The 23,329-nt window shown below is 44.0% G+C and overlaps 2 protein-coding genes across 7 annotated transcripts in view; one reads left to right on the forward strand and one right to left on the reverse strand.

Moving 5' to 3' along the window:
- Window positions 1-16,531, reverse strand: part of SANBR (SANT and BTB domain regulator of CSR) — a 1,021,507-nt gene extending 1,004,976 nt beyond the window's left edge. For 2 of the 3 annotated variants that reach the window (XM_069608018.1, XM_069608019.1), the window contains exon 1: window positions 16,258-16,505. The gene's annotated coding sequence lies outside the window, so the exon portion shown is untranslated. Of the gene's footprint in view, window positions 1-16,257 lie in introns of all 3 variants that reach the window. The other variant, XM_069608017.1, reaches the window with a different exon arrangement.
- A 131-nt stretch (window positions 16,532-16,662) lies between these two features.
- LOC138467780 (dynein regulatory complex protein 9-like) overlaps window positions 16,663-23,329 on the forward strand; it is a 960,790-nt gene continuing 954,123 nt past the window's right edge. For 3 of the 4 annotated variants that reach the window (XM_069608024.1, XM_069608027.1, XM_069608028.1), the window contains exon 1: window positions 16,669-16,868. The gene's annotated coding sequence lies outside the window, so the exon portion shown is untranslated. Of the gene's footprint in view, window positions 16,869-23,329 lie in introns of all 4 variants that reach the window. The other variant, XM_069608026.1, reaches the window with a different exon arrangement.

A 23,329-nucleotide genomic window follows, 5' to 3' on the forward strand; every position in this document is an offset into this window, starting at 1 on the left:
TAACACAAAGCAAGATTCATCCATCGGGTGTGGTTTAAATAGCCTCCTGTAGTGCTTAGGTGTCTCCTTCCACAGCCACGCCTAGGTAAGAAAAGAGTTCCTCCTTTCCAGAAGAGTTCCAGTGTTCTGAACCTAGGGAGTGGCTCCTGCCCCACCCAACAGGAAAAGTAGTCCCAAACAGAAGAGGATCAGGGGTTCAACTGGCAGGTAAGTAAGCAGCATGGTCTGCTGCAGGTAAGTCCACCCAAGCATTATGAGCCCGGCGCTTCCAGCGCTGGGACTGGGCATCTTTATGAGCCTGGTGCCACTGGCGCCAGGACAGGGTCCAAAAGGTCCCAATTGGGACTGGCTGGCACTCGGAACCGGGGTTATGGGTCTGCTTCCAAGGGAGTCGGGCAAGTCCTGATCTTTTGGAAGCAGAGATCATGACACGAACCAGATAGATAAACTGGAAGAAAGTCTGGAGGGAGTGGAGACTAATCAAACCTCACTGGACACATTGGAATCCCAAATAGATCAGAGACTTATGGATATCGAGACAAGAGAAAAAGAATACTGCTTGAAGATCGACGATTTAGAAAATCGGGAAAGACGCAACAATCTGAGAATCTTCGGAATACCACCAAGAGAAGGAGAAAGAGAACAAGATCTGAAAAAATCCCTCCATGCGATTCTCAAAGTACTATTCGAAGACGACACGGTTGATCAACCCAAAATAGATTGCATACACAGAGCCGGGGGACCCTCCGGAGGTCCAAAGACAGTGCTTGTGAAGTTCCACAACTACTCGGACAGAGCAAAAACACTAGATAAGGCCAGAAACACCCCCCAAATAACCCTAGAAACTGCCAAGAATCTTTCAGGACCTGTCCTCACTCCCCTCGCCATGCGAAGAAAATGCATACCGCTGACCTAATGGCTCAAAGATAAAGGAACTCGATACTGCTGGGGATATCCCTTCTCCCTCACATTCGAGCATCGATACCGCTGGGGATATCCCTTCTCCCTCACATTCGAGCATGAAGGAAGAACCGTTAGACTCCAAACAGAAAAAGACATACAAAATTGCATAGTGGACCTAATTGGCAACCTCCCCAATGACCAGAACCCGGACGAAAGACCCTGTGATGATCGACGATGGAGATTACAAGGTCCCAGACGCAGGAAAAACCCAGGATCAAGAAAATACAGGAGAATGAACACATCCTTCAGGATAGAACAGTGAAAATAGGGTACACCGAACAGAGGAGGCTCGGGGAAGCGCCTCCCTAGGAATCACTGAGGCTCACAACTCTATGAAAAATATCCCAACGGATGCCAGTACTGATCCCTGGAAGAACATTGGATCAAGCATCGACACAGTGAGTCAAACTGACTAAGCCTAGCTGCAACACTAACACTTACACGCTCACCAGGAAAGTGGTTTACATGCAAACAAGTGGCAGACTACAGAAAGACTTCCGGTAATGAACACAAACAGGGGCTTGGGGGGGGTGAGGGAGGGGGGGAGAGAGTCAGTTATTTGAGAAATTTAAAAGTTGGACCGTGGGTTACACGTTCCATACTGGTTGTCCGAGGCTGGCTGGGTAAGATGCTCCAGCTAGATCTGATGCCAAAGGGCGGGTGGGAGGGGTTTAGGGAGGGAGAACACGAAGAAAAAGAGCAAGCAGAACCAGGGAAGTCTACAGACGGGAGCCAAAACATGGCGTAACTAAAGACAAACATGTCCGCAGGACATCCGCACAGAGATAATAACAAACGAGAGCAAGATGATGACACCTCCGTCAGTTAACACACATGGGTCGCTTCGGATCGGCACACTCAATGTGAAGGGTTTAAACTCACCAAACAAACGATCCCTGGTGAGCAGAGAATTCAAAAGAGCACACCAAGAGGTACTCTTTACAGGAAACAAAATAGATACGGGGAGAAGAGCAGAATATCATTCACACCAGAAGGGGCACGGAACACTGGAGATCCGGCCCCCTGAGAAAGGTGGGCGTAGGCATATTGATAAGGAAGGGGTTGAACCTGGACATCTCCAAAACATGGTCCGATAGGGAAGGGAGGGCAGTTTTATTGGTGGGCATTATCCACAATATCACTCTAACCTTAGCCACGCTATACTCCCCTAACACGGGCCAGGGCCGATTCCTGAAACGCACTGTCCCGAAAATAATGCTTGAAGCAGCTGGACACACCATCCAAGGGGGAGTCTTTAATCTGTGGGCTGATCCTACCATAGACAGACAGGCAGGCAACCCAGATGCCGCCCCACTAGTAGATGGAGGCCGGGCAGAACTGACAGAGATGTTTCTAATTTACAGCTTACACGATACCTGGCGACTCTTACACCCTGAGGAAATAGAATTCACCTCCTATTCAGCCCCACACCTAACTTACACCAGAATAGACTCCATATACTTAACAAAAGACATACACGAAGCCACCAACACAGCTGACATAATCCCGATTTCTCGGTCCGATCATGATTTAGTAACGGTCGGCATCAGCTTAGACACCCTATCTTCCAAAAATACAAAATGGTGATGTAATGACTCACTTTGGAAGGACCCGATCTTTTGTGCGGAGAATACCCACGAAATTGAAGAATACTTCAAAACCAATAACACGAGCAATGTCTCAAAACAAACAATATGGGAGGCAGGCAAAGCAACATGGATGGGTATCTTAATTAGAGAGGGGGCAACCAAAAAAAGGGAACGAACCTTAATAGAAAAAAGGCAGAGGAAAGAAATCTCACAGTTAGTTTCAATAGCATGGAATAACGACACATATAGGGTTACTAAAATCTCAGAAGCAATGCAGAAAAGGGAAGAATTAAAACGCTTAGAAGAAGGCCTAGTGATACGCAAGTTCCAATTCCTCAAACAAAAACATTATCAAAAGGGAGATAAGACTGACGCCCTACTGGCGGCATGATTACGGGGACAGCAGGCTGAAAGATGGGTCAAAGCCATTGAAGTGGAAAACGGCTCGCAAATATCAGACCCAAGAGACACCTTTGAGGCATTTGCAAAATTCTATGACCGCCTCTACATGTCAGAAATAGAACAAGCCCAGGAGAGAATCGACCAATACCTAGAGGGAATAAACATGCCGAAACTCCCTCAGGACACAGCAGGAGGGATAGACTCACCAATCACAGCAGAGGAAATTGAAACCGCAATTAAGGGACTCCCACAGGGGAAAGTGCCTGGGAACGATGGATACACAGCAGGGTTTTATAAGTCCTTCATAACCCCCCTCCTCCCCTTCATGGTAGAGCTATTCAATGACATCCTGCGCACAGGGCTTGCCCCAGAGTCCTTCTCCCCGGTGTTAATCTCTTTAATTCCAAAAGCAGGAAAGGACCCCAAATATTGTGCCTCCTACCGTCCTATCTTGCTTCTTGATATAGATCTGAAAATATACACGAGAGTCCTAGCAGCCAGGCTGGAAACCCACATGCCCTCCATAATCCACACAGACCAAGTAGGATTCATACTAGGGCGCTGACATGATGAGGAAAACACTACACCTCATACATGAGGTACAGAAAATGGTGGAGAACCCAGCGCTCTTGTCCATAGATGCCGGGAAAGCATTTGACAGGGTAGAATGGAGCTTCTTGGAAGCAGTCCTGACCAAGATCGGAATAGGTCCAACCTTATGTAGAGGGATTAAGGCAGTATACACAGCCCCGAAGGCTTCCATAATGGTAAACTGAGTGCTCCAAGTGGTTTGACTTAAGCAGAGGTACGAGACAGGGCTGCCCACTTTCCGCTATCCTATTCGCCCTATCCGTAGAGCCCCTTGTGCAGGTTCTCAGGGCAGATCCCAGAGTAGAAGGCCTCCGGATAGATGGTAGAGAATATAAAATAGCCCTTTATGCAGAGGATATACTGCTCCACCTTCAAAACCCTCTCACGACAATACAGAGGGCCATGCTACTAATCGAAGAATAGGGTGCCCTCTCAGGCTTCAAAATCAACAAAACAAAATCTGTGGTATTCCCACTGAAGGAACTTACCCCACTGGTTATTTCCAACCTGTCTCCACTCGGATTGGTAGTGGAGACCCATGTGCTCCGATACCTAGGTATAAATCTTACGAAAAAATTAGAAAAGCTGCAAGAGGCAAATTTTCCCCAACTCCTGACAGATTTCCATAATGACCTAGCGAAATGGCAAAAACGTACGTCTCCTGGATGGGGAGACTAAATGCAATTAAGATGGTCTGCCTTCCGAGGTTCTTATACCCATTCCAAATGCTCCCCATTACAATCCCGGACACATTCTTTAAAGAGGTAAAAAGAGCGACCCTTAGATTCCTTTGGCAGGGGAAATAAGCCAAGAATATCCTACGACACCCTCCCCCTACCCAAAGAAAAAGGAGGGGTTGGCCTTCCAGACCTGCAACTGTACTACAATGCAGTGTAACTGAGAATTCTAATCCCCCACCTACAGGTCAAAAAGGACCTTCAATGGGTGCACTTAGGTAACGATAACTTGTCCCCGGTGACACTAGCAGAATGGTTGTGGGTCCCAAGATGCAAACTTACACGCAGGCTACGAACAAACCCGATACTGGGCACAGTGTGGGAAATATGGAGAGAGAGCGTAGGCATGAAAGGAGTCACCACGTGGCCCTCTCCTTTGAGCCACAAATGATCCCCAGGTATAAGGGAAGAAATCCATGATCACCCAAGTTTCCAACCGTGGTATGATGCAGGCCTTGAAATGGTCAGACAGCTTTGGAGAAACAGGTTGTACATCACGATCACCGAACTCGAAGAAGCACTAGGGATTCTCCCGCTACCATTCTTCCTTTTCCTCCAACTAAAGGGCACCCACATGAGGAAAGAACGGGCTGAAAAAATTCAAGGAGAGCTCACCCCCTTTGAAAAGCTGTTAGACACAAGATCCAAGACAAAGGGCATGATATCATCCATGTATAAAGCTCTACTAAAAGCAAACAGGCTCTCGACGGATGCTCTCAAACACAAATGGTAAAGGGACCTGGGCTCAGAACTAGATCCAAATGATTGGAACATCATCTGCAGTAGAGCAGCCAAGGTATTAATAGCACCACAATACAAGCTCCACGCCATCAAGCTCCTCCACAGATGGCAATACGACCCCCACAGATTATCTAAAATGTATCAGACTAGTAGTCCACTATGCTGGCGCCAACACGGAGAACAAGCAGACTATTGGCAAATGTGGTGGTCATGTCCTAAGGCCCAAACATACTGGAACGAGGTCCATAGCTGGATCAGGAAGGTGGATGAATCCCAGGGAGGCCACCCCCATCTTGGTCCTATTTGCCATCCAACAGACTGATAGGGAGATGACAAAACTGAGAGGCATAGTGTCCATGCTCCTACTAGTAGCAAGGGCATGTTTGGCCACCAAATGGAAAGCAACCATACTCCCTACCCAGAGAGAATGGACAACAGTAGCGACCAACATAAACACAATGGAAAGAATAACTGCTGCTCTCCACAGAAAAGCAGCCCAGAACAAAATGATGTGGTGTGTTTTTGTAAGAGAATACTTGACTGTACCCTCCCAGGTAACTGAGTCACAGAATCACGAGTAGACCCTCCTAAACACAGCTAGAAGTCCCTTCGATTAGAGATGTCCCACAGGGCGGCCCTTGCCCAGGAAACCACAGATCTCATTGCCCTCAAACTGTAAGGACTACCGAAAAAATTCGAACACACTGCTGGTATGGCTGCCCGAATATATTGATGTAAGGTTAGATGCCCCACTCCCTATTTATGTTCTGCTCTGGCATGGGGTGGGGGCGAGCCTAGGGAGGGGAGGAAGACGAATCAGCGGAAGATTATGTTCAATGGTTGAAGTTTGCATGAATGTGTAAACAAAATGAAAATGCACAACGATTATCCTGTGTGCAAAAGTACTCCAATTTCTCCGTTTTGTTGAAAACCTGATAAAACCTAAATTTGAAGAAAGAAAAACAAAAATAAAAACTTGGAGCAAGAACCCTGCATTGCTCCTCTTTTCGTGGGAATCCACTCTGTTGCTTGTTCTAGTCCATCCATCCGGACTGTAACCCTTGTATCTGAATACAACTGCAGGATCATTATTAATAGCCGGCCAGGATCTTCCAAGCCACCAATTTATGCCACAAAAGATTTCTCACAATTGTATTTAAGGCCACAGAGAAATCTATATTAAAAGGCACAGTAAATCCTGCCTCACCCAAGAACGCTCAACTAATGTCACCAACATAAGTAGATTGTGCACCGTGCTGGTCTGTTTCCGCAAACCGGTTTGGTAAGGGGCAAAATATTGTTATCATCAATCTACTGGTTCAGTTCTTCCAAAAGGAATCGTACAAATATTTTGGCTGGGATGTCCAACATGGCCAATAACCGATAGTTAGCTTCCCCTTTTATATATGTGCCATATATTATTGTCCTTCCATGAGGCCAGCACCCTCCCTGCTAAGCCAATAGAATCATACAATAATCTAAGTGTCACTGCCCATTTCATCTTAATTTTGCTTAATTAGGGCATTGCGTCAGGCCCTGCTGGCCTGGACAGATTCAGGCTAGCCACTACTTTTAGTATCCCCACTAAATCTGTCGTACATTTCCAAATTTCAAGGCGCAATTCCCAAGTCCCTTCCTAATGTAGACTCCACAAAGGATATTCAGTCTTCCTCAGTGACACTATTAATAAGTGACGTCCTCTTATTAGATTCATTAATCAGGGACCATATCCCCTTACTGTTGCTTAACGGCCAGAACCATTTGCCTCCAAACATCATTTGCTTCATCTAGTTTATAATTTCTTAACCATTTCCTGAATTCTTTCTTAATCTGTTTGATGTCCTCGGAAGCAGAGAGATAACATGGATCAACATTAGTACGTTTGAGGATCTCACTGATGTTAGGTCTCAATAACCTTTTTACATTTTGGATCTTAAAATCAAAGCTAAAAGTAGGTAAGAGAGGTGGAAGACCGTTGTGTTGCGCCCAGCTCTTTTTGTCACATAAATTTCAACAACTTGTAAGTAAATCATTAAGTCTGTGGTAAAGGATTTCTCGTGAAAACCTTTGCCGGTTTGAAATGTTTTTAATATAAAGAAAGATTGTCAACTTAGAGTGTGGCACTCAACATATGTTTCTCCGTCAGTTATTTACTGACAGTTCCTCAGGAGGGACAAGCCTTACATTTGGCATTCATTTTCAAAACAACAACAAAGAACAAAACAGAAAAAACAGATATTTTAGAATATCACTATTTGGCTTATGTTTGACGGCATTTCTATACATTAAGCAAAAGAAAAAGAAAATAACTTGCTTATTGAGTTAAGGACTTGCACATGTAGAGAAGAGATAGTATACTCAATATTTGTTCAGTGAGCATAAATTCCGCTACATTAAAGCGCGTGTAGTTTAAATGGCTAGCTTTGCTGTAGGCGTAACTTTGGCACAATTAGATAATGAACATAAACAGAAAACGGAGTTGCTGTGCTTAATTTGGAGAACATTTTATCATATTGTTTGTGCCAGATTAAAGTAGTAATCTATACTCAGATTAGACTGAGATAGTTTGGCAGAAGGAGAAGTTTGAAAACCTGGAGCGCCCGTACTATTAGATTAGAAGTGGATTTGGCTGCAGGTAAATGCAAGGTGTGGGTCGCCTGCCAAGCTTGCCACAATTTGTAAATTACAGAACAGAGGTTGCATTCACATTGCGCACAAATCACAAAAGTCCATGCGTAAATTGCATGTTTTAATTGATTGTAGGTCAGCCTGACACATGTTTCGAGCTATGCACTCTTCGTCCGAGGCTGAACACACCATATACAAATAAGTTTTAAAACCACATCAAAATAATGTATCCATTGAGGTAACACAAACCAAAGGACAGTTTAGCAGGGCAGAGAACCATAGGCCACAATACAATTCATTTAGGTTGGCACAAATAAAAGGTAATAAGGATTTCGGAATTACGCATTCACAAGAACATAACATTTTACCCATACATGTGAATATTTCATATAATACAAAAAGGATATCAAGCGGCATATATGCGCATAAAGATGGAGAGATGAAAGAGATGGGTAAGGGAAAAGCAAACACAGAAAATTAAAATCAATGTTTGTATACAAATTATATATGGTTCAGTGTATGTGCTGTATCCAAGCTGTGCAAGAGCCACATTGCATGTGATAAAAATAAAAGGAGTATACCTTGTGTAGTCTTGGTGTCAATCTATGTCACAGAAGAATAAAATTAACTGGTCAATAAACTGAAGCCATCACTGGTTATGCACAACTCTAAATAAAGAGAGGCTAAATGTAGATATTGCCACTTACCGATTCTCAAATGACCGTGGGCGCACTTATTGTGCAAACTGTCATCTTAAAAAATAACAAACAATACTAATTAGATTAGATATCCTTGGATTTTTTTTTAAAATGCAACCAAACTCATATTGATAAATTTAAATTATGCATACCTATATAAACCGCTGTTGCGTGACTCCATTCAATAGATAATGGCAATTACTGCATTTGTGCAGAGTTTGTAAATAATAGCCGTCCAAATGTGTATCCACACGTGTAAACATCAATTCCATGATTCCCGTGCACAAAAATGTAAAGGAAATGCACGCTCTGTTAGCTAAATTGGTTAATACCATTATTATCCACATCAAATGTGTGATGATAGACCCCATTAGACCTACAGTGACCATACAAAAATACTCCTTACTCACCCAGCCTTTCAGTCTGTGATCCCTTCTGAAGCAAGTCCCTTGCTGCTAGCTGGCTAGATTATATACAATGCATGGTCCATGCTGTTGAAAACACAAGTGTGTGCTCAAGTAGCCGCCATGTTGGGTGAGGAATTCTGATCTCAAAAGTAAATCCACATATATAGTACACTCAATAGTGGTAGTGGGTATGTACCCCAAACTACGATATAGGAAACATTTTTTGCTTATTGCAATTGAGGCTGGATTAGCCTAAAAGGATAGTAAAAACACCAGTATAGGAACGTGCATTACACCCAACCTTTAAGCGCAACTGACCATACTGTTTCCTGTCAACATACCAAATCAAATCCAACGCTAAATAGCATTGTGTGGTTGTAACCTTGTAGTTAATGCTGCTCTTGCTAAAACCAGGTACAGCGCACACACATCCCCACGTTACTAGTGTATATGTAACACTGGCACTGAATATTCAAAACATTAACATTACACTATTTACAATGGCTTAATGGCTGTTAACTATAAGAATATGAGGACATGCATCTCCATCAAACACCAATGGGAGTATGCAGGGTATCACAAAAATACTGATAATTCATGTTCTGTGCTAAGTCCACACAGGGTTGTACGGTATTGGCAAATAAGTCGTGCTTCCAACTGTCTACGTTTCAATACAAGGTTGCCCCCTCTCTGAGGTAAGGGCACTTTTGCCAGACCCACAAATTTAATTGCTTTCTTCTCATCCATTTGGTGTACCTTTTGCCAATGCATCGCTAACGGATATTTAGCATCCTGATTTGATATAGTTGACAGGTGTTCCCTCATTCTAATTTTAAATGGCCGAATCGTGCTCCCAATGTAAAAGAGTCTGCATACACATAAAATACAATAGACACAGAATTTGGAATTGCAATTGATAAATGAATTCACATGATATGTTCCCAAGATTCCAAAGTCAACTGTTTTGGTTTCCAAAGCAGGGGCACACATTGAGCAGCCCCTGCATTTATAGAAACCTTTTTCCTGTGCCAATTGCAACCAGGTTTGCTTTGATTGCGCGTTGGACATAAAGGAAGGGCTAAGTATGTTCTTAGCAGTACTTGCTTTGTTATAAATTAAGTTAGGATATGGGTCTAACCATGTACTGATATCCTTATACAAATGGAGCAAATGCCAGTGTCGCTTCATGATTGAATATATGTTAGAACTATCTGCATTGTAACGTGTCATAAATCTCAATTTGTTACTATAGGTCATCCTAGTGCGTATTTTGGGTGTGAGCAGATCCTCTCTCTTCATATTTTTCACTTCATGAATCGTTGTGCTGATGGTACGATAATCGTAGCCTCTTGATAGAAACCTCTTGGTTATGAATTCACATTCTATTATCCTTCTGGCCCTCATGAACTCCCCCTTGGGGATATTAGTAATAACTGACTTCCTGTGGCAACTCTCAGCATGCAGTACTGCATTGACCGAAGTGGACTTGCGGAATGTTTTGGTTGCAAATCCTTTGTCTGACATTGAAATTGTTAAGACTAGGAAATTAATGCGCGTGTCACTATATGTGTGAGTGAATTGGATTCCTCAATTATTGGTATTAAGATATTTCACAAAGTCAAGGAAACATTCCACCGTACCAGACCAACCATGATCACATCATCTATGAACCGTTTCCATACATGGATATGCTGTAGGAATTGCACATTTGAAAAGACAAATTGTTGTTCATATTGATGCATAAAGATGTTCACCAGGGCTGGGGCGAAGCTTGCCCCCGTGGCGATCCCAATTAGCTGTTTATAGTAGACGTTGCTAAACAAAAACACATTATTAGTGAGTGTACACATTAATAGATCCTTGAGCATTTCAATGTGTTCAAAATATGAAGCCGAAGCCAAATATTCACAAAAAAATGTACTCAACACTTTCAGTCACTTTATGATGTTCAATAGAAGTATATAGAGCCTTCACGTACAGTGTGATCAACAGAAGGTTGGAAGTGAATGGTAATTCATCAAAAATCTGTGAGATATGCATCGTGTCTCTCACAAATGTGGGAGTTTGAGCGACCAATGGTGCCAGACATTCATTGATGTAAATGGAAATAGGTTCCATAATGCCCCCACCCCCACTCACAATAGGTCTGCCCTGTGGAATCCTTGCAAAAGACTTGTGTATTTTAGGAAGGAAGTAGGAAGTTGGCATCACTGGTCCTTCCACTGTTAGGTACTGTTTTTCAACATCTGTCAATATACCTCTATGGTGCCATTTGTTCAACAAATTATCAACTGTTGCTCGTAGATTTTGGAGGGAGTTAGTGGGTAATGCCTGATAGCATCCAGGGGTATTCAAGTGGTCAAGTCCCATTGTGACATAGTCTCCTTTGTTCATAATCGCCACATTTCCCCCTTTGTCTGCCTCCTTAATTATTAGTTCCTTATTGGATGCCTCTCTGTTCCAATTTATTCAAGTTGGGACAGTAATGGCAATTCGTTTTCTTAGTACGATCTGCTAATTTATGGATGTCCTTGGTCACTGCTCGATAGAAGGTGTCTATAATGTTGTCATTAGGAAACACAAGCAAAAACTTAGATTGTTTTAGTTAGTTCTTAAAATTTTCAAATTTTGCTGTTGATTGTTCAAATCTTTAAGCAGATCCATTATACTGATTCCCTGATCTTGTTCACAATCTTGTAGAGACATTATTACATGAGAGTAAAGCATAGTTTCAAGAGATATGTCTGATGGTGTAGGTAAGGTGGGCTTTGCTGTGTATCTCTGAACTTGTGTGGAAAATAATTTCTTGAGTTTTAATTTGCGAATGAACTTGAAGAGATCAATTTGTATTTGAACAAAATTGGTAAGGCCCGATGGGGCAAATGACAGTACTCTGTTGAGCACAGAGTGTTCCTCTGAAGAGAGCTGGTGTGTGCTCAAATTACAAACTAAATTTACTGGTTCTGATTGCGCAAGGATTGCTGATACAAGGCTCTCGTCACTCTGCAAAGTATGGTTGGTGCGCTTCCGCGGTCATGTTGGCTGACCCTTCTGCCCCTTGGTTTGATCCTGTGGTTAAAGTATTTGTCACCACAGGAGTTTGAAATCTGAATTTTTTCATAGCTGCTTGATGGGTTTCCTTTTTTAAACCATCTTATTGGTTGTAGAAAAGGTGAGGGTTCAACGGTTTCTTGTAAATCAGACGATTGTCCTTCTAGTAAATCTATTGCAGTAGTGTCAGATGTGGTAGCTGCATTGTGGTCTGCACTAGCTTTACTTGTGGTTTGTCTATCTGAGTCACTATCAATTTCTGAGCTTGCGGGGGATGAAGCCAGACTGCTACTCCTTGATCTAGAGACTTCATCATACTTGGGTTGATATGTATATACCCTGTTGTCTCGGTAGACCCGGTATTCACGGGAGAATTTCCGAGATTTCCTTAGTTTGACTTCGTCTTGATGTTGGCGAAGTCTGGTATAGAGAGTTTTAAAATGTGTATCTATTGTGGCACTAGCTGCATCATACAATTGTATTTCCTGTTTCAGAGTGTCTATTTGTGTCACTATATGTGTATGTTCACGTTTTGCATGCTCTACCAACAATTTAAGCATATTGTTAAAACTTGTGGTCAGATTAGCTTCCCATTCCGAAGCCAGATCGCTATCAAAGGGGTCCTCAAAATCCAGCAGTAACAGGATTCTGAGACCCCTTGGTATTTTGTTCTCCTGTAAATAATGAGTCAATGTAGTTTGTTCCCAAAATGTGTTGATCTCCCTGACACTGAGACGTTCTAATTTAATACATTTGGATCTTAGGTCCTCTGGTTCAGACACAAGTCTTTGGAACGGATTCGAAGATGAACCCCGCTGCGCAAATAATGCTTTAATGTCATTGTCTCTCGTAAGAATATATTCGGCAGCTTGTGCCATATTGGATCAGAAATTGGGTGCTTGTTACTAGTGCTACCAACGTATCATGTGCACACTGTGAATGCAACTTCTATTTTGAGGTTGTATTAATTTTATTGAATTGCCTATTGAAATAAGGACAATAAGTCACATGTCGTAGTCTCCTACAGTCGCATACAGCACTGTCCTCTAGTGAAGAAAACCCATTCCAAGATGAAGCACTGGCGCTCACGTGATGACAAAGCACAAGTGATCACAATTGTATTCCCAAATAATTTAAAAACAGACCATACACTAGCGTGTAGCTAGTCCTCTAAACGTAACCAGATCCAATCAATTATATTTATTCGACTGAAACAAAAATGTTCGGTTCCCAAATTCCCACCATTAAAATGCCCAATCCAAAATCGCTGACCTGCCGTCACGTGACAATGGGCACACGTGATCGTGAGCCCATGCATCTTCAAACTTCCAGTGCTGCAAATGCCAGACTGCAGATTATCATGCCGCGATTCAGGGAATCAACACAGAAACTTAGAGAAAGAAGCTTGAGGTAAGTGGGAGTCACTGCATTATTCACAGAGCCCCAATCTGAATATAGATTACTGCTTTCATCTGGCACAAACAATATGATGAAATGTACTCCAAATTAAGCACAGCAACTCCATTTTATCTTTAGGTTCATTATCAAATTGGGCCAAAGCAACACCTAGAGCAAAGCTAGCCAAAGCAAGCAGCTATTTAAACTACATGCGCTTTAATGTAGTGGAATTTATGCTCAATTAACAAATAGTATACCATCTCTTCTCTACATGTGCAAGTCCTTAACTCAATAAGCAGGTTTTATTTATTTTTCTTTTGCTTAATGTATAGAAATGCTGTCAAACATGACAAATAGTGATATTCTAAAATATCTGTTTTTCTGTTTTGTACTTTGTAGTTGTGCGAAACTTAACGCTGAATGTACGGCTTATCCCGCCTGAGGAACGGTCAGTGAATAACTGATAAAGAAACATGTGTCAAGGACCACACTTGATATTAAAGACATTATAAACCAGCAAAAGATTTCACGAGAAATCCTTTACCACAGATTTAATGATTTACTTACAAGTTGTTGAAATGTATGTGACAAAAAGAGCTTGGCGCAACACAACTGTCTTCCACCTCTTTTACCTACAGTTTATTAATCATTCTGATCAGCCTCAGAATAAGGAACCGTCATGCAGCCCGACTCACTTTAGCAAAACAAATTCTCTGACATTCAACTCATTAACTTATCAGGTTCGCCACTAGTTGTGTTCAGGCTGAACAAACTCTTTCATACTAACATCAAAGCTACCATTTTTCCTTCAATTCTCCGTTACACCCTCTAATACCATTTATATAATTGCCCTTCTCACACACAAACATTATCTCACATATCAGAAGTTCAAAGTTCCCTATTGCCTCCACTTCTCTCCCCTCTTCTAAGGACTCCAAATGCCCAATAAATTGTTTAAATACTATATGAACCCTGTCATTAACACGTTCCAAATGTGTAGGGTTCCATCTAATCCGATTCTTCTAACCTCACTTACTTGCTTTATAACCAATGCTGCAGGCGCACTACTGCCTGAGCTATTTTACTAGGGTTTGGAACTTACAGGGTTCTCTGCAACAACTATATTAATCCATTTAATTATATTATGTGGATTGGCAATTGGCAGGATCGCAACCTGTAAATTTCTAATTTCTCACACAAGTCATCAGCAAACCAATAAGCGCCTAAAGAAACTACAATTTTCAATAGCAACTTCATGAACACTGTTCCAGCTCATTGGTTTTCAAGTACAAAATACAGGGGCGGCCAGAGATACTCTCAAAATATTGAGAGTTTTTCATCAGCTCACCCGTTCCTAGCAAACCACCAGATGAAAGCCTGTGGGCCTCATTAAGAGTTTGGTAGTATCCTGCAGGTAAACCTGGCTCGATACCACCAAACGGTAATACCATTAACTCCACTTGGTCTGCCGGTATAACAGACAGATTACAAGTGGCGTTAAGTGTATGCAATTCTCCATTCCATGGAGTCCTCCTAGGTATTACCAGCAACGGTAATATCAGCATTTTATGGTGGTGGGGTGCCAGAATTACCGGCAGCTCAGAGCTGCAGGTAAATCCGGCCAACCCACCACCAAACTCGGATTATGCCAGTCCAGAAACATGCTGGTAAACAGAATTACTAGCACATTAATTCCAGAACGGCATACTTATAATTAGGCCTGTCCAGCACAAGAAAGGCAGTGACTTTGTTTGCTCTTTCACACCTCTGCCAGCACTCAATCAAAAAACTGAAAGCAGCATTTGTTTAATGATCCTTTAAATGCACAAAGAGGACATGCCTGAATGATTCGAGGCACGCTGTTCAAGCAGTACTTAATGTATTTTGTAGGGGAAACTATTCGGCTTCGAGTGGAATTCGGCCGAATACTTACTCAAAGCCGAATTTCGGTACACGCTTAATTTTATTACACCAGTATTGCCTTTACAACTCCAATTAAGTCATTAACTCTCAAAAGAATGCTTTGAAAAAACACTTGCAGGCACTTTGTGTGCAAGGTTTGATGGTAAAACTGGAATAAAGCAAGCTCAAAGAGTTCCCATGAGGAGGTGTTTTAGGCGGGGAGGGGAAGGAACTATGTGGGACTGGCCATAGGGATTAGCATGGTCATGGGCAGTCAATGGGTGAGCAAATAACCAAACCACACTTACAATCTTTGTGTCCCTCCTCATATGCTATTTCTCCTTATCTGTACTCTAATTTAATAGTTTCAGTTCATAGGTGTCGTCACCCTAATAGCCCAAACTAAAAATGTAACTTAGTTTTTATCACGAGGAAACACCTAGCTTCGAGATGATTTTCTCTCTGTTGTGATCGGTAAACATTATCCGGACAGATGTCACTTTGGATTGTTTATGATCTGTGGGCACAGGACTCGCCTAAACTTTTGTGGGAGAAAGGTGTTGTGCGAGGGAGAGGCAGGCGTGAAATCTGCTCACTGCTGCGTGAGGCTCAGGAATTATGGCATAAATGACAGCGAGACTGAACACGCCCGAGGCTAAAGACAATACACAAAAGAGGCTCTATGCCGTTGGCATCTGCATCGCTGGCAGGCTCTAGCTCTCAGGCTTCTGTTCCCTCTACTACTACAACGGTACATTTGTTAGGGGGTGATTGTTAGGACATATGTGATAGGGGCACGGGCTTATGGGACATCTTGCGTTTGTTGGCACGGGCTTGGTCAGGTGCGTAAAAGAGGACAAAGACTTTTATGCGTGAGGGAAAGGGGAGATGTCCGTTGTATGTTGGTATTTGGTCTATTCAGATAATGCTTTTTGTAGGGGGCGCACGCTGACAAGGAGAGCACGCTGGAGCTTGTCGGGGTGGGCTCGGGCACAGCCCAAATGCTATGCGTAGAGGGGCACAGAGTAACTGTGTGTATGTGGGAAAGAAGCACGGCACTATCTGCTGGTTTCACGAGGGAGCACGGGCAGTCATGTGGGTGGCACAAGCTCTTGCGAGTGGCACAGGCAGTCGTGATGAGGTCCATTACCTAAACTGGGAGGCTGCTGGTGGTGTCGCCGCGGATCTCTGTCCCTCCGACTGCTACGGCTGTTCTATGGGTTACTGGCAACTTGGGGTGCCTTTTCGTCTTCAGCAGCGATGCAGAATCACATACAACACCGGCAGATCAGTCTTCTCCTTTTGTGCATCTCAGATGTACTGGACGCCGAACCCATACAGCACCTGCCAGGCCGGGTATCGGCAGCTCTAGTGACACGCGGCTACTCCAATGGAAGATACGGCCGACTAGTAAAGCCCACCCTCCCGGCTTCCGACCCAATCGCCTTACAAGAAGAATATTAACGGTGTTCCTGCATGTCTCGCGCTTACGTTGCATACCACGGACTCCGCCCTTGCCGCAGTGCAGTGACGCCAGGCGTTAGCGTCCCGTATCATAGCGACGAGGCTGGGCGGGGGCCTAGCTTGCTCCAGTCACCCAAGAAGACAACTACGCCCTCACGTGGCGACTCCTTACAACAGGGGAGGAGCAGGGAGAGCAGATCGAACAGGTGAGGCGGGAGAAGACCACCTTTGGGTCTGCGGCCTGGGTTTCCGAGAGAGCTTTTGAACTTCAGACCTGGTGCCGACTCATGATTTTCAGTAAGGGGGCGACATTTTATTTGTACATATTTGTTTTATTCTGCAATTACCAAATCCCTAACGCCAATGCTACAAAAGTTTGCACGATGTTTAACCGGCATGCTGTAGTAACTATAATGTTTTTAGTTCAAAGTATGGATTCTATAGCATGGATTCTGTTGTAAGGTGTCCAGTGGAGCATAGCGTGATGCTTTCCATTGCTTTAAAGAAACAAGTTGTAAAACACAGTTGATCAGAATTACAACTATTACAGGCAATTCTTCCGTTTGCAACCTTCTTTCCATGTGTTTTCACTAACAGTTGACCATCTAATACATTAATCCACAAAGGACAGTATTTCAGAATGACAATTTATAATCTAGAAATGCATACCTGTTGTGCAATAATAAGCGGAGGCTCAACACTTTATTGGGGCATCATTACCAGCAATTGCAGGAATCATTAACATTTATACATAAAGTCCTGTGGCAACTGGCCCTCAACTGTGCTGGATGATAACTTGCCACTATGTTAAAGTATTTGTACCGCGCACCGTCACCAACTGAGTTGGTCCCCAGATGCTCCATGTCAGAGAAGGGGCTTTAATTCTTCTGTAGAGAGGAGCGCCGGGGAGCTCGACTTGCTCCGTTTTCTCTCTGCTCCCGTAATCGCGGCTTCACGCTCTCTCGCCACTTCTGGGTTGCATGCACTCTCTCGTGAGACTTGTCGTCCCGCGATAACCCTACACACCTCCCTTTGATAACGCAGCAAAGCTTATTGCATAACATAGTCATTATACTTCACCGGTCTTCCGTGCTCTCTTGTTGGTCGATCTTCTTTCCTGCCACTGGTGTCCAGCGCCTGACTTGTTTCCTGGGAGGCCTCCGATGCATCTCCTTCTGTTCCTTCCTCCGTGGCTTCTCTGTCACGGGATTCTGACCTTTGTTCTCGTGCAGCTTCTCTGCAGGGCCTTTGCTGGGATTGAGCTCCTCCTGTTGCCTTTCTGCTTCACAACACTTCTTGAACATGGCTACTCCCTCCATGTTCCATGTGCGGCCATCCTCGGTGCGTACATGGTTTGTCCCTTTATGGACGACTCTTCTTGGTTGGCTGAACTTCGAACCTGTCATTTGGTCCTTAATTGGTAGTCGGATTTTGATCGAGTCTCCTTCCATGACCTCACGACTTTGGGTTGTTCTTCTTTGATCACTCCATCTTTTCATGCGTGCTTTGCTATTTTCCAGTCTCCACACCACTTCAGTCATATCCACTTCCTCATCTTCTCTTACTCTGGCCAGCCATGGTGGTACCAGTGTGGACGCTGCTCGCCTCCCTCTCAACATGCGAAATGGCGTAATTTATGTGATCCCGTTGGGAGTTAACCTGTGGGCCGCTATGGCCTCTTTGACAGTTTTGAGGGGATCCATACTTGAAGCGGTAGCCAGTTGGATGGCTCCATTGGCTTGGGGATGGTACAGCGCGTCTTTTCTCTGATAAATGTTGTTTTTGTGCCGGAATGACTCCATGTCCCTCGACACTAGCTGCACTCCGTTGTCAGTGACGAGCTCTTTGGGGAGCCCTTCCTCTGGAATATGGATGTGAGAACTTCTATAACCGTGGCAGTCGTGATATTGGGAACAAATTCTGCCACTTTGACAGGTAGTCCACCAGTACTATGCCGTATCGGTGCTCGGGCCTCATTGCCTCCAGTGGTCCTATAAAGTCTAACCCCACTTTGGACCATACCACTTCAGAGATCTCAGTGGGAATCATCGGAGCTTGTCTGGTCCTCAGGCGTTTATCACTGTAGAGACACTCGTAGCATCTCTCTATCATTGCGCACGTTTCTTGATCCATGGAGGGCCACCAGTCCGCCTCCCTCACTCTTCGCCGCGTCATGGTGTTCCCTAAATGCCCTGAGTGGGCTCTGCACAGGATGACTTTTCTCATCCCACCAGCGGTATCACTTGTCCCTTTTCATGATCAATCCTTCCGCCTATGACACTTCCTCTGCCACCTTTCAATACGGCCTCATGCCTTCTGGTACAGACCTTTTGTCTGGCCAACCCTTCCTGACCCACTCTCTGAGTCTCGCCATCGTGAGGTCTTTACTGTCTTCTTCATTCCAATGCCTTTCACTGAGTTCTAGGAAATCTGGGCCCCTGAGGTCTTGAATGAATTGACGCTACGATACATTCATCCTGCAGGAAGGTGGTGGTTTTGTCTTTGTCCTCGGGTAGCCTTCACTTGCAGTCCGCTTGTGCGTTTCTCCATCCTGCAATATGGTTCGTTTCAAACGTATATTCCTGCAGTTTGGCCGCGATACGTGCCAACCGAGGTGTCAATGATTTTGTCCCTCCTGGACTGAGCATATGGATGAGGAGCTTAAGTTATGGTTGGTGACCAGTTTGAATTTGGTGTCCCACACATTAAGTCCTGAAATGTTGAACAGCCCATGCGCAGGCCAGCATCTCTTTCTCCACTGTGGAGTAGTTCTTTTCGGCTGTGGACAGGGCTTTAGAGGCAAATGCCACAACATGTTCTGCATCTCTTTTCTTCTGGGTGAGTACGGCACCTAACCCGCACGGACTGGCATCTGTGGTGATGACTGTACTCCATTTCGATTCAACGGCTGCAGGCACAGTGCTTCCACTATGTGCCATTTTATATTCTCCACAGCTTCTCTTTGGGCTTCCAGCCATGTGAACTCTGTGCCTTTTTGGAGTAGGTCTCGCAGTGGCATCGTAATTTCTGAAAATCTGGGGATGAATTTGGCGTACTATTCTGTGAGTCCTAGGAACAACCTCACTTCTTCCTTGTTAGTTGGCTCTGGAGCTTTGGTTATGGCTCGTACCAGGTTTTGTTCAGAGTTTATGCCGTGTGACGAAATCTTGTACCCCAAGTATTCAACTTCGCGTGCCCTTAAGACACATTTTTCATACCTTAGTTTGACTCCAGCATCCTGTAGCTTGGTGAGGACCTTCTTTAAAGGATAGTTCCGGGACTTTTTTTTTATTGTCCCTACGGGTCGGCCATGTGTTTGTAAGCATAAATCGGTAGATCGTAGGAAACTTTCCTATGGACCTTACCCGACTTTTCGCCCATTATCGCACTCTAAATCAGCCTCCATTTTGTGATAATCCTATCATTTCGCCGCATCGACCTGGCTCACCTGCCTTTGCGGCACTAAATCAAATCCCCCGCCCCTGAAACAGACTTTATCAAAACATTCATATTCCCCGCCTCTATCCGTGACGTGACTGAGTTGCGTAGGCAAACGCGCCCAGGCGTCTTCTACGCGACTCCACACAGACCCCGGAAATCAACACAGATCAGCTCACAATACAGCGCGCCACAATTCGGAATATGAAACTGTACTTTGAAATCAAACCGCAAGATTGTAAATGTGGTAAAGTACATTTATTTGACATCAAATGTTTAGAGAATATTCAGCGATTTGCATTTTTATTTGCTCACGTTCCAAAAAGTTCGTATTGAGGAACGCGATGGTCCTTTGCTGTACACAGGGTCTTAGAGCATCTCACAATACAGCGCCACAATTCGGAATGTGAAACCGTGGTTTAAAAGCAAACGGCAAGATTGTACATTTGGCAAAGTACGTTTATTGGACATCAAATGTTTAGAGAATATTCAGCGATTTGCATTTTTCTTTGCTCTCGATCCAAATTAGTTCGTCTTGAGGGAAGCGATGTTCGTGTGCAGTACACAGGGTGTTGGTTTACGATAAAAATAAGCTCTTCGGTCGCACTGATAATCGCATGGCTGTTCCAACAACGAGGCACTAGGCCACCACAACGGTAGGTATGTTGCATCTAACCGTTAGTACCGCGTAAGGGCATACTTGTACTTGGCGATCGTCCCATAAAATGGTCAGGGTGGTAACGTTGTTCACGCGGAGAAGCAACTGGCGGCTGTAGAAGCCGTCCGCCGGTGTCTGGTACTCGTGACACAGACAGTAGTGAATGATGTACCTAAAAACATAAAAAATGAAATTAGTCTCACCATCAGATCCTTATTAAAATTATTCATTTCATAGCGAGGACAGCGCTACTGGGTGTACACAAGTGTTTAAAGGCGTGGCGAGGCATGGAGGGGGGGGGAGTGGAGTACAAGGTAAGTAGCATAAAATAAAAAATAAATAGGGCCAGCTGGTGGCAAGTGCAAGGTAAGTGCAGAACAAGTGCTGGGAAGGGGGGGCTGTAGGATACTGAGACAGTCCCCCAGTGCAGGGGTTGACAGGGAGGCAGTGCAGGTGGAGAGTGGAAGGGCCCAGGACCGAGGTCGCAGACAGTGGACCAGTTGTAGCAGGGGAGAGGGAGAGAGAAAGCAGAAGCAAAGAGGAAGGTTTTGAGGTGCTTCAGTAAAAGCAGATGTTTCTCCTCAAGATAGTGCGCGGTAGAAAACAATATGCCACATAGAACGAACAAGTACAACTGAACCCGTCTTTAAAGCCACTGTATAGTAATGAAATTGCGGTATAAACTCATCAAAAGTTACTTACATTATATTTGCATTTTCCATTGTGTCTCTGTGTAGGGCAGACCCGAAACACCACTCCTTCTTTGCCGACGTTACTTCTTCTAATGAACGTGGCTCATCGTTTCGTTTCTGAAATTTTATTCATTATCTTTTCTTAGTCTTTCAGGATGGTCCCGGCCTGTCAAGGTCAAATCACAATAGAACCTTATATTGGGTCGTGGGCCGTTCCGCCACCCGAGCAAAACATCAAAGCAGCTGACCTTCACTTTGAGCGAGCACACATTTCTAGTTAGCTGCAGTTAGTTTTAGGGACATCTTGTCTGCGTGCCTTTTTTTTTATTGTCCCTATGGGTCGGCCATGTGTTTGTAATACGGAAACATTCTATAATTTTTGTAAAAATGATTTATATTACTGTTTGGTTTAATTGCAATGGGCCTGCAACATGAGGAGACTCGAGAGAACAGACAATCAAATTACAATCATTTAAACCGTGATGTGTATTTCTCAATGAGCTCTGCTTTAGGTGGACATGGAACAGAGGCAATGTTGGGTGGCAATGCAGTTGTCCCCTGCATAGGTTCGTTCACCACTCCATGTATGTGCCTATCGAGGACATCTACGATAAGTCTCTCAATAAACTCATATTGCATATCCTCAAACACTGGTTTGATCACCCATTGTTTACTTCTTTTAGTGAAGGCCTTATTGTAGCGAAGCGTCCCTAAAGTTCTGGTCGTCCTACTTTGTTGACGGCCAACATTATGGTTATGTGCCAAGACCGCTAAAAGAGTCCGATTTATCATGCCTTCCATGCCAAAATGCAATCTTTTGGGCCTGTACTTGAGGCACATATTGTGGAACACCTCCAAATCTCCTGTGTGGCAGAATTCCGTGAGTCCCCTCAAAGCTTTTGTTATAGTTTTATCAAATACAATCTTTTCAATGGCTTTGTGAGTGGGTGATGAAGGAATCAACCACTTCTTCTTCCGTGCCTCCTCTGTGGACAAATGGCCATGTTCACATTTGTGGAAATGTTCATTTGTCGACCATCGATGTACGTTGCTACAGTGCAACATTACTGACCGCCATTTTTCCAGTAGAATTTCCAACGACCCTTCACATGTTTTTGAGCTCCACCAAAGATGGTTGCTGATTGACTTGGACCACTGTGAAATACCTTGCAATTCTTTTTTTTTACCTGCAGCCGACAATTTTTTATTGATTGATTTTGCAAGATGCCAAACGTCAAATTGGTGATTTATATTTTTGTACTCTTCTCTCATTGTCTTGGCAATTGAAACGTGTCTGTCCGTGGCTATCAGGTCGATCACCATTCCCCGCGATTGTAGTTCTTGCAATGATGCTACAAAGCCAACTTTCTCCATGGCCACTGAGGATGTACTTTGTGACACCTGCACGACCACCGAACTCACAATTTTCTTACTTTCCATGTCCTGAAAGTGGTAGGTGCAGTACTTGGCTGAAAATCCTGGGCTGTCGCACTGTCCATCACCGGCTAGCCTGAAGCGTTTGCCCGCGAATGTACTTTCCATTGACATTTTTTCCATTCTCCAAGCTTCGCTGATGGCTGGAAATAGATAATCGGTTTGGTATTTGTAGAACTGACTTTTCGCAATGAAATGGATTCCCACAAACTGAAAGAAATACTGTAACTTTTTAAAACTTGAACCACTAAAAAGTGCGGCCGCTGCACAAAGTAGATTGCCTGCTGGCAGTTGCCCCAGCATGGGTTGTGCAGACCATGCGAACGGATGATATTGTGTACAGGTGGCATGTATTTTAAGGTTAGTGCCTCGAATTGCACGAGTCACATTAATCAATGGCTCCCCACATACTTCCCCACCAACCCAATGCCCACATTTCATCATCATAATAATATCCATCAAACAGCTATCGAATACAATGAATTTGGCCTCTTTCCTTATACTGTCACTCTGCATCCCAGCTGGTTCGGCCTGTA

This window comes from Ambystoma mexicanum, chromosome 4q (assembly GCF_040938575.1).
Source record: "Ambystoma mexicanum isolate Mex_15411 chromosome 4q, UKY_AmexF1_1, whole genome shotgun sequence".
Classification (NCBI taxonomy): Eukaryota; Metazoa; Chordata; class Amphibia; order Caudata; family Ambystomatidae; genus Ambystoma; species Ambystoma mexicanum.